This window comes from Heterocephalus glaber, unplaced genomic scaffold (genome assembly GCF_053883595.1).
Source record: "Heterocephalus glaber isolate CG9 unplaced genomic scaffold, H.glaber_assembly_v1.0 deba00001465, whole genome shotgun sequence".
Classification (NCBI taxonomy): domain Eukaryota; kingdom Metazoa; phylum Chordata; class Mammalia; order Rodentia; family Bathyergidae; genus Heterocephalus; species Heterocephalus glaber.
Window position 1 is genome coordinate 1,445,282 of NW_028258312.1, and position 14,644 is coordinate 1,459,925.

The window sequence follows — 14,644 nt, forward strand, 5'->3', positions numbered from 1 at the left end:
ATGAAATCAAATAAACTCCGAAGTTCTAGTTTGGAAGCAAAACCGGGTCTGTGGATACCACAGACTTGTCTCACTTTGGCGGAAGGACACAAACAAAAACAAGTCCGGGAAGTCTGCAAGAGAAAGTAAGGGCCGAGGACTTAGCTCAGTGGTTCCGCCGCCTGCCTCGCAACCTCAAGGTCCAGAGTTTGATCCCCGGTACCTTAAAAAGAGAGAGAGAAAGAGAAAGCTAGTGGGCCGGCAACCTAGTGGGCCGGCAACCTAGTGGGCGGGGCCTAACGCAGTCGAAGGGGTGGGGTCACCCTCTTGTCGGGGGAGCCAAGAGGCCGTCGGCAGTTCTGACCGGCTACAATTGGGTGAGGCTGTGAGTGACGTAATAGCCGCGTGCTCACGGGTTCTGACGGTAGTCTCAGCGTTTGCGCTCGGGAGCCGGTTGTCGCTGGGGCCGCGTGGAATTGTGGGGGTTGTGTCTGCCCCTCGGCTGCATTGCGGGAAGCCGAAGGTAGGGGCGGTGAGGGCCGCCCGGCCCTGGAGCTGGGCGGGGGTATGAGGGGGCTGCCCAGGCCTCCTCCCTCCAGCGGCCTTGGCACCTTCCCTGCAGTGTTCCGGGGTCCCAACATACCCGCCCCCCCCCCCCCCCCCCCGTCTCCACAGCGAGACACCCACACAAGTGTCCCCGAGGTTCGCGTTCTCTGCCCTTCCCAGTCAAACGTCTTCAGTAATCCTTTCAGCGCAGCAGAGGGAGTCCGAGACTGGCTGTTGCTCTTCCTCTGTTCTAGTTTCCGTACCTATTGCTTTTCTCCCTGTTTTCCGTATCTTGTCCAAAGGAGTGAATTCGATGTTGAACTCCGACTCCTTCAGTGTTGACGTTTTGGTTCTTGGCCGAGGCCTCTGATTCTTCATGTGAAATTGCGCCCTGATCTCCCATTGAGTGTTTCCCACTGTCCTGGCAGATGAAAGATTTGCCTTTAGCTTAGAGGTTACAGGCTTTGGTGTGTCTCCAGTCTCCTAGGTAATTTCTGCATATTCCTGGGCTTTATTCTCTAGAAATTTCTCATAAGGTGGCGCATGGGCGCTTGCAGTCCTCAGCCCAGGTGGTTCACATTCAGGTAATCATGGAATCCTTGATTTTGAAAATCTCTGCTTCAAAAGACAGGAGAAAAAGACTTGACATGAGGCCCTGAAATGGGCCTCCATTGGAAAGGCCAGAAATTATAAAATACCCAACATCCTAGAAGCCAGTAGGGCTTTTCTTTGCACTGTAGGAGCTGGAGGACTGTGTGATGCTTCTAAAAAAAAAGATATATATATATATGTATATGTGTATGTATATATGTGTGTGTGTATATATATAGAGAGAGAGAACCTATATGTCCACATGTGAGATCCGTTTTCTAATAAACATTTGTAAATGCCTCGTTTCGATGAAGCCTACTAGGTTTTCCCATCTCAATAAAACAAACTGCAGATTGCTTTGAGGGATGGAAAGGGCTGGATTAAACCAGACTAGACAGGTTAAAACACATCTTCATGTTTGCTAAGAGAAGAAACTATGTTTACAAGTACTAACAATATTTGTTTTGACAGTGTGAAAGATTGTGTGTGTGTGTGTGTGTGTTAGCTTGCACTGCACCCCAAACTTTTCTGTTACAAGTACAGCCAGATTTTGGGATTGGATGAACTTTTAATGGGGCCCAGGGAGTAATGATACTAGCCTCTATGTTTGTGTAACATGTCAGAACTCGGTCTGTGGTTTCAGTTGAGAACATGGCCTTGGGATTTTTGAGATGGCATTGTCACACCAGATTTATCTTGTCTGTCAGATGTTTGGTGTGTTTAATCTGCTAATTAATACATATACTTTTCTGATGATTGGCAATGGAAAAGACTGAGTGCCTCTGTTTTATAGATGATGGAAATGAGAAATATGTTAGGAGGCATGTGGAAGCCTGGGAATGAAAAATTTTGATATTTCCTTTCTACCTCTTTCCTCTTGCTTTCTGAAGATCAGATATTACTTTGCTTCTCTGCTGAGGCCAGTTTTGAGCCATGGTGTGATTCATTGGCAGGAAAACAAAAGGGAGCTAATTAAATGAAACTGAGAAGCAACAAGGTAAATGTAATAACCCCACCAGAACTTAATCCTCCAATGTTGCTTTTTTTTTTTCTTCAGTACTGGGAATCAAGCTCAGGACCTTGCTCTTGCCAGGCAGGTGTAGCACCACTGAGCTACATCCCCGGTCCCAATGTTGCTCTTCTTTAGAGTGGTGTGGACTGTTTGTGGTAGGGGTGACATCACCTAAGTTATATGGTGCAAAGCAGTTTTGAAAATCTACTTTTGGATTTCTTTTCAGAGTCATTTTGGAACCATATGAGAGATTAGACTCATTAATACGTGATACCATATATATGTTTAAAACTCCAAATGGCATGGTTAAGCAACCTTATTATCTGGTTTGACTGTAGATGAATTAGCTGGTCTTTTGAAGAGGACATAATGGATTTTTGGAGTATAGTGAACTTGCTATAGTTTTACTTCTTTGCCTACCATTTACTAACCCCATGACCTTGAGTGAGTTACTTCACCTCTTAGAGTCACCCTTCTTTGAAAGGTGGTTAAATTAGGCAGTATACATGAAAACTGATGAGACACAGGAATGCAATCAATGTTTGGTTTTTTTTTTTTTGGTACCAGGGATTGAACTCGGGTCCTTGCGCTTGTGAGGCAGGTGGCCAAACCACTGAGCTAAATCCCTGGCCCGTCAGTGTTTGTTTTTATCTTCAAAAAATGAAGACATGACAGTCTCTAAAGGGAAATTGTACTTTTTTTCTAAATAGGTGGTTGCCTTCCACTTCTGTTTTTCCATGTTTGTAGATTCATTCCCTGACCTGTTCATCTTGCCTCTTGTCTTTTTCTTCATTTCCTATCCTTTCCTATGTGAAGCTGCCCTGCAGAGGCTGTCTGCCAGCCTCTTTTCAGAAGAGCTAATCTGAACATTCTTACAATGTTAGCTCCTTGGTTATATATTCCTAGGGATTTTTCTCTGGGACCCCAGCTGGTGCTTAGATTACGCTCTGCAGCACAGGAATCTCTAACACCTGGATTTGGTGTCAATTTGGAGAGCCGTCCTTGTGGAGCTAATCTTTTCTCTTTCTGAGTGAGCATGAATACTTTATCCTTCTCTGAGTCTGCATTAAGCTGCGAGCCTTACTTTTCTACAACAGAGAGCTTCATATTTTAATTATATGTGGTTGATAAAGAAGGAATATCCTACCTTTTTCTTTTCTTTATTTTCACCAAGGATTTCACTGCTGAGTAGAGGAAGAGAAGAGCCTGAGACATTGGGTAAATTCTTAGTATTAATAACACAATTTGTCGGGCCAGGGATTTAGCTCAGTGGTCCCACTGCCTGGCTCCCAAGCACAAGGTCCTGAGTTCGATCCCCAGTACCAAAAAAACAAAAGCAAAACTCAATTTGTCTTTGGGACAAAAACCTTGTAAAAGATTCAAGCTGGTCAAGCACGTATGGAGAATCCCATAGGCTGTTCCTGACTTGTGAGGATTTTATACCCGGGATTCTCACTTGTGTGATTTTCTACCCTGGAGATAGGGAGAATCCAGTAGCAACATATCTGTGTTTGGCCCAGACTTGTAGTTCCTTCAGGTCTTACTGAACAGCCTATATACAAGGATATGGTTGTACCAGCTGGCTACTGAGCCTGCCCTCATCTTCCTAATATTAACTTTGGATTTGGTGTTGAAAAGGAAGTGGCATAATCAATACATGAGTAACATTCTGTGCCATGGCCTTGGGTGTCAGGTGCAGAGAGCTTTGAGTGTAGGGATAAGCAAATGGAAAATTCCAGTCTTTTTTTTTTTAAATGCCAGTCTTATTGCAGGAATTCTGCTGAAATGCTGTGAAACCTTCATGACAGACTGTTTCTTGTTGTCACCTCATTGGAGAAATATGAATGCTTTTTTTGATTTCTCCTATGAGAAAGGTGAACAACCTTTCTAGTTTGCCCAGGATAGGCGATTTCCCAGATGTGACCCTTTCAGTGCCCAATCTAGCAAAGTCTAGGGCAAACTGGGCCTTTTTTCCCGGTACTGGGGATCAAACTCAGGACCTTGCGCTTTCGAGGCAGGTTCTGCCCCACTAAGCTAAATCCCCAGCCCCTGGGACAAATTGGTTACCCTATGACCACTATATAGTTAGCAAAGCTGCTGTCCATGTGCTAGTGGATCAGCCTTTTGGGTTCATGTAATCAAGTGTTTTTCAACATTTTATTCATTATCAAATTTTGAAACCTCCCCATTGTCTACTTCCTGTGGAATGTAGTTATTATTTTGGGGTTTTTTGGGGGGGTGGGTACCGGGGATCGAACTCGGGTCCTTGTGCGTGCACAGCAGATGGCAAAACCACTGAGCTAAATCCCTGGCCCTTTGGCCCTGGTTTTTTGAGACAGGGTCTCTCTATGTAATTCAGACCAGTCTTGAACTCACTATTCAAGGCTAGGCTGGCCTTGAACTCACCGTGATTCTCTTGCCTTAGCCTCCCAAGGTCTGGGATTACAGGCCTGTGCCACCATGCTTGGGTTCCTTGTAGAACTTTAACATTGCAATATACTGTGCATCTACTGTGCATCTGTTTGTGTATTGTGGCCCTTTGACTGAAAACCATTATAATATCCGTATTTTTTCTCCTCCAAGAATCAATTTTCACCTTCTTCATGGATATCCTGTCCTTTTTCTATGTATTCATCATGGCCTGTTTTCTATCTAGAAGATATACCTGTCACCACAAGCTTTTTTTTTTTTATTAGTACATGTTTGTAGTACACAGTGTTTACATTCCTTGTGGGGAGCTGGTACATGTACATATACATTTTAATTGTTTTTTCCATCCTCTGCTCCTCCCTTTCCTCCCCTCTCCCTCCATCTCTTGATCACTTTCCTATTTGAGAAACATTTTATCTACTTCTATTATCTTTTATTTTTCTCTTTATTCATATTTTATGTTTCTCATATAAGAAAAACCATGCAATATTTAAGCTTATGTGTCTGATTTATTTTACTTTATATGTTGTCAAGGTGCATCCATTTTCCTAAAATGACTCAATTTATCCTTCTTTATGGCAGAGTAGTACTCCATCATGTGTAAATACCACATTTTCTTTATCCATCATCTATTGATGGACATATAGACTGCTTCCAAGATATAGCTCTTATGAATTGTGCTGCTATAATCATGGGTTTTCGTGTAATCACTGTAATATGATGTCTTTAACTCTTTTGGGAAAATACCTAGAAGGAGAATAGCTGGGTCAAATGGAATTTCTAGTTTTAGTTTTCTGAAGAATTGCCATACTGTTTTCCACAGTTTACAATCTCACCGACAATGTAGAAGGGTTTCTTTTTCCCTGAACCCTTGCCAGGATTTGTTATTTGATTTTTTGATGATGGCCATTCTTACTGGGGTAATGTAGAATCTCCATTTTTATTTTTTAAAAATTTTTTCAGTGTTGTTTTAATTTGCATTTCTCTAATTGCCAGCGATGTTGAACATTTCCTCATATATTTATTGGCCATTTGTACTTCTTTTTCTGTGAAGTATTTATTTTACTTTCCTATTTTTTTTTTTAAGACAGGGTCTCACTCTGTAGTTTAAGATGTCCTTGAACTCACTATGTATCCCAGGCTGGCCTCAAAATCACAGCAATCCTCCTGCCTCAGCCTCCTGAGTGCTGGGATTACAGCCATGTACCATCATGCCCAGCTCTAGTTTCCTATTTTTGATTTCCTATCTTTTCTTTGGGGGTGTCTAATTTTTTGAGTTCTTTATATATTCTAGATATTAGTCCTTTGTCTGAGATAAATAGCTGGTGAAAATTTTTTCCCATTTTATAGGTTGTCTTTTACTCTGTTGGTGGTTTCTTTTGCTGTGCAAAAGCTCTTTAATTTGATATGATCTCCATTTACTGATTCTTGGTACTACTACTTGTGCAACTGGGGTTCTGTTTAGAAAGTCCTTGCCTATGCCTTCAAGAGTTTTACCTATTTTATCTTCTAACAGGTTGTTTCTGTTTTAACATTTATTGTTGACCTGAGTGTTCCTGGAGTAGATGTTGGAGTCTTTGGGTGGTGTCTGATGTTTAGCTAATGTCACATTTCACTTCCACAAAGACAAGGGGAGGGGTATGTTTCCAAAGTCTCCCCACTGGCTGTGTTGTGACTGATTCTTGTTCTTGATTATGTTTTTTAATTACTTCTTATTATCATCACAGACAGAGGAGCATCACAGCAGTTGGTGAACTGATCTTCATATCTAGCTACGTCTGTAAGTAGTTTTACTCTTATGTGAGGGAAAAGAGTTATAGAAACTATAAGAAGAATCTGATTTGCATCATAAAGTTCTGTAAAGACTGATACCAGTGACTTTTTTTTCCTCTTCAGTATGGGGGATTGAACTCAGGGCTTTTGCATTGAGCTATATCCCCATCCCTTTTCAAAAATTTTTTTTTGGTACTGGAGATCGAACTCAGGACCTTGCACTTGAGAGGCAGGTGGTAGAACCACTGAGCTAAATCCCCGGCTCCCTTTTCAAAATTTTTAAATATTGAGATAGGATCTGGCTAAGTTGCTAAGTTGCTCAGGCTAGGCTCAAACTTGCAGATCTTTTGCCTTAGCCTCCCAGAGGCCAGTAAACTTTTAAATGGACATTTCTTTACCTCTGGGAATAGTCTCAAGCTTATATACTTCTACTTTCTGTGAGGCTCCCAAGGGTGCAGCAGCTGTCATACCAAACTCTAGAAACTTGGCAGATATTAGTCTAGTGGAAGGAATGTCAAGTAGGACAATCAACACAAACCACGTTGATCCATCATGCTTGGAGTACAGCCTGCAGTAGATATTGGAAGCTTCAGGGGCAGCACCTAAGCAGGGTATTTAAGGTTGACTTAGTGCGCTCCTACTCTCCTGTCCCATACTCACCCACTAAAGTCTAAAATCATGGTGCTGTGGAAGAGATCATCAAAGAGGTCCGTGATCCTCCCAAACATCAAGGCTGGTAATGTTTCTTTTCTCAGGAGTGGCTGTTTATGCTTTCTTTTTGTTTTTTTGCAGTGATGGGGATTGAATAGGAGATCCTCCTGCATGCTAGGCATTTGCTCTACCACTGAGCTACATCTCCAGCCCTGTTTATGCATGCTTGCTGCTTGCTTGTTGGTTTGCTTTTTTTTTTTTTTTTCTTTTTCTTTTTTGGCAGTACTGGGCATTGACTTCACACTGAACTATATCTCCATCCCTTTTTAAGATTAAAAAAAATTTTTTTTTTTGAGACAGAGTCTCCACTTTGTAGTTCAGGTTGGCTCTGAACTCACTATGTAGCCCAGGCTGGCCTCGGACTCAAGGCGATCCTCCTGCCTCAGCCTCCTGAGTGCTGGGATTACAGGCATGCACCACCGTGCCCAGCTAAAATTTTTAAAATTTTGAGACAGGATCTCATTAAGTTGATAAGTTGCCCAGGCTGCGCTTGAATTTGTGGTCCTCCTGCCTCAGCTTCCCAGAATGATGGGATTATAGGCATGTGCCACCTGCATGCCTGGCTTGTTTATGGTTTTTTGAGAGAAGAGTCAGAAGATAACCCTCTAATGCCTGATGCCTTAGTTTTTTGTTTTTTGTTTTTTTGGAGACAGGGTCTCACTAAGTAGTTCAGGGTGGCTTCCAACTCACAGTGATCCTCCTGCCTCAGCCTCCCAAGTTCTGGGATTACAGGCCTGGGCCTCAGTTTTGTATCTTGATTTTTTTCGGTAAATTTTGAGACTTGAGTCTTGATAAGTTGTTCAGACTGGTCTCAAATTTATAGTCCTCCTGCCTCAACCCCCCAAGTAGCCAGGAATATAGGGATATGCTGCCATGCTTTACTGATTTTTTTTCTTCTTGATGGCAAAACTGAGCCCCAGAGAAGTGATGTGGGCCACCTACTTTTTTTAGGGTCACCCACATATTAGTGGCACTCAGGTGTTAGAACTGGAATACAAGCCAGGGGGTTCACAGAGGGTGGCCATAGAAGTTGTTAGAATTGTAAAAAGGGCAAGATGCTTTTGCAGTTAAAAACCTCCCAGGATGGAGAAAGCCCTGCCTTTCCATTTTCAAGACACTGCCATTATTCACAAGCCCTCACTATTGAGGGTTTTGGCCATCACGTTGGTTTTTCTTTTATACCTGTTGAAGTGTCTTTCTCTTACTCTTTTTTTTTTTTTTTTCTCTGGTACCAGGGATTGAACTCGGGTCCACGCACTTGCACAGCAGGTGGCCAAACCACTGAGCCAAATCCCTGGCCCCCTTTTTCTTACTCTTAAAGAGGCAGTGAATTTGAAGTCTTCCTCTGTATTAGAAACAAAGAAGGCCAGGGATTTAGCTCAGTGATTCTGGTCCCTGCCTCGCGAGCAAAAGGTCCTGAGTTCAATCCCCGGTACCAAAAAAAACCAACAAGACATATGTATTAGAAACAAAGAAATAGTGGTCAGGCCAGAGTGCTATGTTTTCTGTAAAGAATGGAACTGCAGGCCCCAGTAGACCTTATCTAGTGATCCAAACAAACCTTGAATACATCTCTAAAAAGAAAAAGAGAGGGAAGCTGGTGTGGTGGTACATGCCTATTATCCTAGAACTCTGTGAGACTGAGACAGAATGATCATATATTTGAACCCAGCTAGAGCAACTTAGCTAGACGTTGTTTAAAAAAACAAAACAAAACAAAGCTGGTGATGTAGCTCAGTGTGAAGGCCTTAGATTCAATCCCTAGTACTTGGGGGAAGGAGGAAGAAAGGAGAGAGAATATATGTGTACCAAAGCAGTTTAAAAACACTTTGCCAGGTGTGGTGGCACACGCCTGTAATCCCAGCAATAGGGAGGCTGTGGCAGGAGGATTGCCACAGTTTGAGGGCTGTCTGGGCTACATAGTGAGTTCAAGGCCAGCCTGAACTGCATAGCAAGACCCTGTCTCACCCCCACCCCCCTAAATTAAAAGAACACAAAAACACTTTGGAAGCTGGGCATAGTGGCGCATGACTGTAATCATGGCACTTTGGAAGGGTGAGGCAGGAGAATCACAAGTTCAAGTCTTGCCTGGCCATCTTAGTGAGACCTTATCTTAAAAAATGTGGATCAATGGCAGGGTGCCCATGCAAAACAAAACAAAAGTGAGACTCACTTAGGTTCATGTCTGGCTCTACTTAACTAGCTGTCAAATCATAAATTATTTATTTTCTCTAAGCCTTAGTTTCATGATCTATATAATGGGGATAATACCTGTTTTTGTAGTTGTCCTGAGAATTTAGAGAATATTTTTTTAAAAAGAAAAAGATTTGAGAGATCATATGTGAAAAGTGCTTCCTCTGGTGTAATGTAAGTGCTCTGTATTATCTTCAGTAGTGAATAACATGGAACTTTGCAGTCTCCTTCCTTGCTGGGCTCAGTTCTCACCTTTCCCAGATTCTCCCCAATGAGTACCTGAACAGCAGGTTGTTTCCTGGACACTGTCTGACGTGGGATTTTATTGGAGTAGAGCTTGCTGGTCCAGAGCCTGCCTGTGGCTTTCTTGACAGTGCGTTCTCCTTGTCTCTTTCAGTCTTCTCTTCACAGGATGTGAAGCAGTTAGCTCATTAAGGAAATTTTGACTTCTTTTATGGCTTTTCTGTGATTTTTATGTCCATTTGTTTCCTCAATCAAGGTCAGAGAGGCATACTCAAATACACTGACCTGAGTTTTGTGTTCAAGTTCACTGTCTCTCCCTTTAAGATTTGTAACTAACCTAGAGAAGTGGCACATGCTTGGAATCCTAGCACTCTGAGAGGCTGAGGCAGGGAGGTTACAGAAGGGTTACAGGCAGGGGTAAGTTTGAGCCCAGCCTCGGCAATTTAGCCACTTAGCAAGACCTTGACTCAAAAAGCTATTAAAAAGAGCTGGAGATGTATCCCAGTGCAAAGGCCCTGGGTTCATTTCCCTGTTAACCCCGCGCCCCCCCAAATTTATAACTGGTTCATTGGGAATGGCAGTGGAGAAAACAACTCCATAGCCACTCTCATTATACTAGTCTCAAACTGAGTTAAAAAAAAATCCAAGCACCATAACTAAAGCCTGTGCCTTATTCCTCTCATCAAAACAAGGTAAAATTCATTATTTTGGGGGCAAAGCCAGTCTGAATTAGTGAAAAAAAAAAAAGGATTTGGAATGTTTTCTATTTTTGAAGCAAAACATTTATTGGTACATTTAAAATATACATAATTGAAACATTCATCATAAGGAATTTGTACCTTAGGTGATATATCTTGTTCTTCTTTTTTTCCATCCCCCCCCTTCTAGAATGTTTTTAAGGGAATGTTATTGTCTTAAATTTCTTGGCAAGCCTCCATAGCATTGGTTACTTTGTCTTATCGCTTTCCCTATTGCCTATTATAGTGTCTCTGAGTTATTACAGAAACCTCCTATTTCCTGCTTCATATTTTGTAGGACATTGTATATCAGTGCCACTTCTAGTCTTCCCATGTGCAGTGGTGATCAGTAAACACTTTGGCTTGGAAGCCTTCAGTGGCACCCAGTGGCTACTAATACATTTCAAATGTGTCAGATGTCTTAGTGTTCCATGCTTGTGGCAGTGTATTCCTGTCCTAGCACTTTAATTATAACCTGTGTCATTACTAACATGTCCTTTTGCTCCTGATAAATTGGTCTGTGTTGTCCTTTAAGCAGGCTTCGTGTTTGGGTTTCTGCCAGTTCTTTTGCCTAGAGTATTCTGTCCTTGGTACCCTACTTTATGCTGCAGAGCTACCTTCTTCAGTGAGCCTTAATACCTCTTCATCTGTATCCCCATAGCAACACCTCGATTATAGAATTCAGCACACTTTATTCTTGTTAGCTATTTGTCTCTTATTAGATGAGCTGCTCAAGGATATGGACTATGCTTTCTTATGTGTCCCTTACCATAATGCTGAATATGATAGAGACACCATAAATAGTTAATGAATGAATGAATACATGAGAACCTGGGAATTGATAGTTGTCCTGTTAAATTCCCATTTCTTCCCTGAAGCATTCTTTGATCCCCCAGCCACAGTGAGTTCACCATGCTCAACCTTGAGAGCCCTTCATCATTTCTGAAGTAGTCTGGTTCCTTAGAGTATATCTTATGTTCCAACTAGACTAGAAATTCCTGAAGGGCAGAAACTGCATCCCTCATACCTCTTTGGGTATGTGATCCTCAGCACAGTTCTGTCATATAGAGGGTATTTGATAAATGCTTATGAATGCAAGACTCCTGCTATCAGTCAGTAGCTGATTGGCAATTGCTCAGCCTCCTCTGTCACTCACTGGTTGAGAATCTCCAATTAGATGTTTCCAGGAAAAGGTAGGGAACAGTCAGTGTGAGGCAACTGGAAGTGATGGGCCTGTGTCAAACTGAAATGCTCCAGTGCTCCATGAGAGGCAGCTGCTACTCAGCCTGTCATTGTCATGGGTGAGCATGGCTCTAGTGGCCTCATCCTCATTTACAAGAGAAGCTAGAAATCCAGATTTTTTTGGGTAAAATTCTTGGGAACTATACCAAAGCACATCTGTGGTTCAGACTTGACCTGTAGGCTACCGATTTGTGACCTTTGAGTGGCAGCCAGAATTTCACACATTTGTTTCTTACGGAAGATAAAGAAAGCAGAGTACTTAACCTGAAAGCTCTTGAGGGAGTGTAGATGAAATCCTGACTCTAGTTGAGAATGTCACATAATTTTTTATACAGGTAGTGGTTAGTCTCTCAGGCTCAGTCCTATAGAACATTGTCTGAAGTCTGCACTACATTCTCCCCTGTATTCTGATTTCACTGGGCTATGAATAACTTTTGTCCCTAAAAAGATCATGACCCTAGGACTTCTGTGAGTCTTGCCCTTTTGCTCAGTCTCTGCTGAGTCAGATTTGATGGTTGTTCCTGCTTTTGGCTGCTCCAGAGGGCCTAGTGGTCGGACTGGTACAGCATCAGTTCCAGAGACCACTCCTGTTAATGACATCTCTAAGAAGAAGCTCTGGGTGAACAAATACAGCTGAAAGGCAAGTACATTTGACAAAAATCATTGTCTAAGTATGGCCGCCCAAAGGGCAAAGCAGTATAATATCCAGAAAGGAGTCTGCGCCTCCATCTGTAGGGCGATATCCACTGACTGTCTCCTTTTTCATAGTCCTTAAGTGGTCCTGGCAGTCCCCTCTTGCTTGGCTTTACCTTCTAGGCCTGAGAGCATTGCCACCAGAGGGCTCCTCATTTGAGGCAGAGATACTCTAACTAAGTGGAGCATCTCTGGAAGAATACACGAGAAACTCAAAATAGAGGTTTTCTCTGGTAAGGGGGTGTGGATGGTTAAAAATGGGTGAGGAGGTGTGTATAATCCTAGCACTCTGGAAAGCTGAAGTAGGATTTAAGTTCTAGCCTATCCTAGGAACTTTAGTGATTAGTGAGACCCCATCTTAAAACAGATTGAAAAGGATTGGGGATATAGCTCAGTGTGAAGGTCCTGAGTTCAATTCCCAATACCCCCACAAAGGAGGAGGGGTGAAGAGGGAGATTGATTTTGCTGTACACCTTTGTGTACCTTTTCAAATTTGAACCAGATGTATGTTGCATTATTATTGTATTTTGGTATTGGGGATTGCACCCAGAGTGGTGCACATGCTAAGCATATGCTGTACCCTTGAGCCACTATTGTTTTTTATTTTTTTATTTTTTTCCTTGAGCCACTATTGTTGCTGACATTATTATTAATATTACTATTTGAGACAGGGTCTCAGTATGTAGCCCAGGCTGACCTTGAACTCAAGGAGATCTTCCTGTCCCACCTCCCACATGCTGGGATTACAAGTGTGCGCCACCACGCCTGGCTTTGTTTTTTTTAACATACTTGTGTGTAGTCTTTTCAGATTTCACTCTGTCCCCTTTTTATCCCTGGCATATGAGTTTCTCTCTGAACACCTAGACCCAATCACGATTGACTGCCTCTCAGAGGTGATGCTTTTGCCTCTTGCTCCCCACAAGTGTCTTGAGGTTTCTTATCCAGGGATCTTTGGAATTACAAGCAGGCCTAAAGTATTTTATGTTTTCAAATATTACTGTTTATTGAGGATTTTCAAAGAAAGTATTTTATCTGATCCTTACAACATTCCTGTTTTTTTGAGATGGGGGTTTCACTATGTAGTTCCTGCTGGCCTTGAACTCACTGTGTAGTCCCAGCTGGCCTTGAACTCACAGTGATCTGCCTGCCTCAGTCTCTTAAGTGCTGGGATTTGCAGGTGTGTGCCACCCTGCCCAGCAACTCCCTGTTTTATAGTGGTAAAAATTTGGGGTTTGGAGAGTCTCAGTGACTCTTTCAAGATTATATAGCTAAGTTGGGTAGGGCTGTGACTAGTTCAGGTAGCTTTACCTCATATTCATGCCCCTGCTCTTAGTTCTTATTGCAGGGAGGCAGTCCTCTCTGTCTGGAATGGACTTAGATCTCTGGGTTTCAGAGCTGTTTCAGCTGGGGAGGGAATGGAGCTCTGATGTTGCTTTTTTCCTTTTTTGGATTGCATATTTACCCTTTCAGGACTCTGTTACATTGATCTATCTTCTCTAGAAAAAAGGGGCTAATAGGTTTCTCCATTTTCTGATTGGGGTAAAACTAAGGCTCCATTGGGGTAATATCTTTCAGGGGAATTTGAATCAACAGTATGCTTTCCTCTTCTTCACTGAGAATTATTGCTACTATCAGGCAGAGGGCTTTGTTTCCAGGTTGCAAATCTTTTTAGCAAAGAAGTAAATGTGGAATAGAATTGGAAGAATTTATGTAGTCCTTGGATATAATTTAATGCTCCACTTCCCAGAGAGTAAACATTGTAAAGTGTGCAAGATGGGCTTGGATTAATATCCTGACAACATATGGCTTGGCATGTAGGGGGTTCCCTGGAGACCCTGTTCACCATACACAGCCCGTCTTTGCCGGGTGGCCCCTTCCCACAGGTCTTCCCAGCAGCTGTTGTGCACCTGGGTGAATCAGTTTTTGTAAGCTTAAAAAAACAAAACAAAACCAAGAATATAACAAAAATAATTCTAACTGATGAAAGTCGTTATGCAGGAGGCACAATAAATGCACAACCCTGAGAGACACTGTGTTTTATTTTCTACTTAGTTTCCCCTCAATTTGTCTAGGATATGCCCTTCCTTAGGAATGTTGGCTGATCCTCACTCCTGGTCTCTTGAGAATTCAACATTGAAAATCACCCTGTTCTTTGTGACTGTTGCCGTTGAGGTCAAGGGTGTGGAAGGTCTCTGGGAACTCTTAGGAGGCATCCAGCACTATTGAGGGAAGGCTCATTTGTTTCTAAGGATGAAGCAGAACTTGGCTTTTTCTCTTTCTCTTTCTCTCTGCTGTTTCTACTTTAATCAGAATTAAAAACTTTCAAAGGAAGCTTTACAGACACAGCTTGAAGTGGGGGAGGCTTCATTGCAATCCCTAAGGAGAACTTGTTGGGGCATGTAAAGGTCCTGCTCAGGTACTTTCCTTATCCAGCCCTGGCCTGTGCTGTGCCAGAGAGAGTTGTAGAGAGAAGTACCACCTGAAGGCTTAGTCA

At 42.5% G+C, this 14,644-nt stretch overlaps 1 protein-coding gene across 18 annotated transcripts in view; it reads left to right on the forward strand.

Annotated features, from left to right (window-relative positions):
* The first annotated feature begins 270 nt into the window (after window positions 1-270).
* Sil1 (SIL1 nucleotide exchange factor) overlaps window positions 271-14,644 on the forward strand; it is a 301,994-nt gene continuing 287,620 nt past the window's right edge. For 7 of the 18 annotated variants that reach the window (XM_087180676.1, XM_087180671.1, XM_087180673.1 and 4 more), the window contains exons 1-2: window positions 372-502; window positions 6,286-6,338. The gene's annotated coding sequence lies outside the window, so the exon portion shown is untranslated. Of the gene's footprint in view, window positions 503-6,285; window positions 6,339-14,644 lie in introns of all 18 variants that reach the window. The other 11 variants (XM_087180666.1, XM_087180672.1, XM_087180680.1 and 8 more) reach the window with 8 other exon arrangements.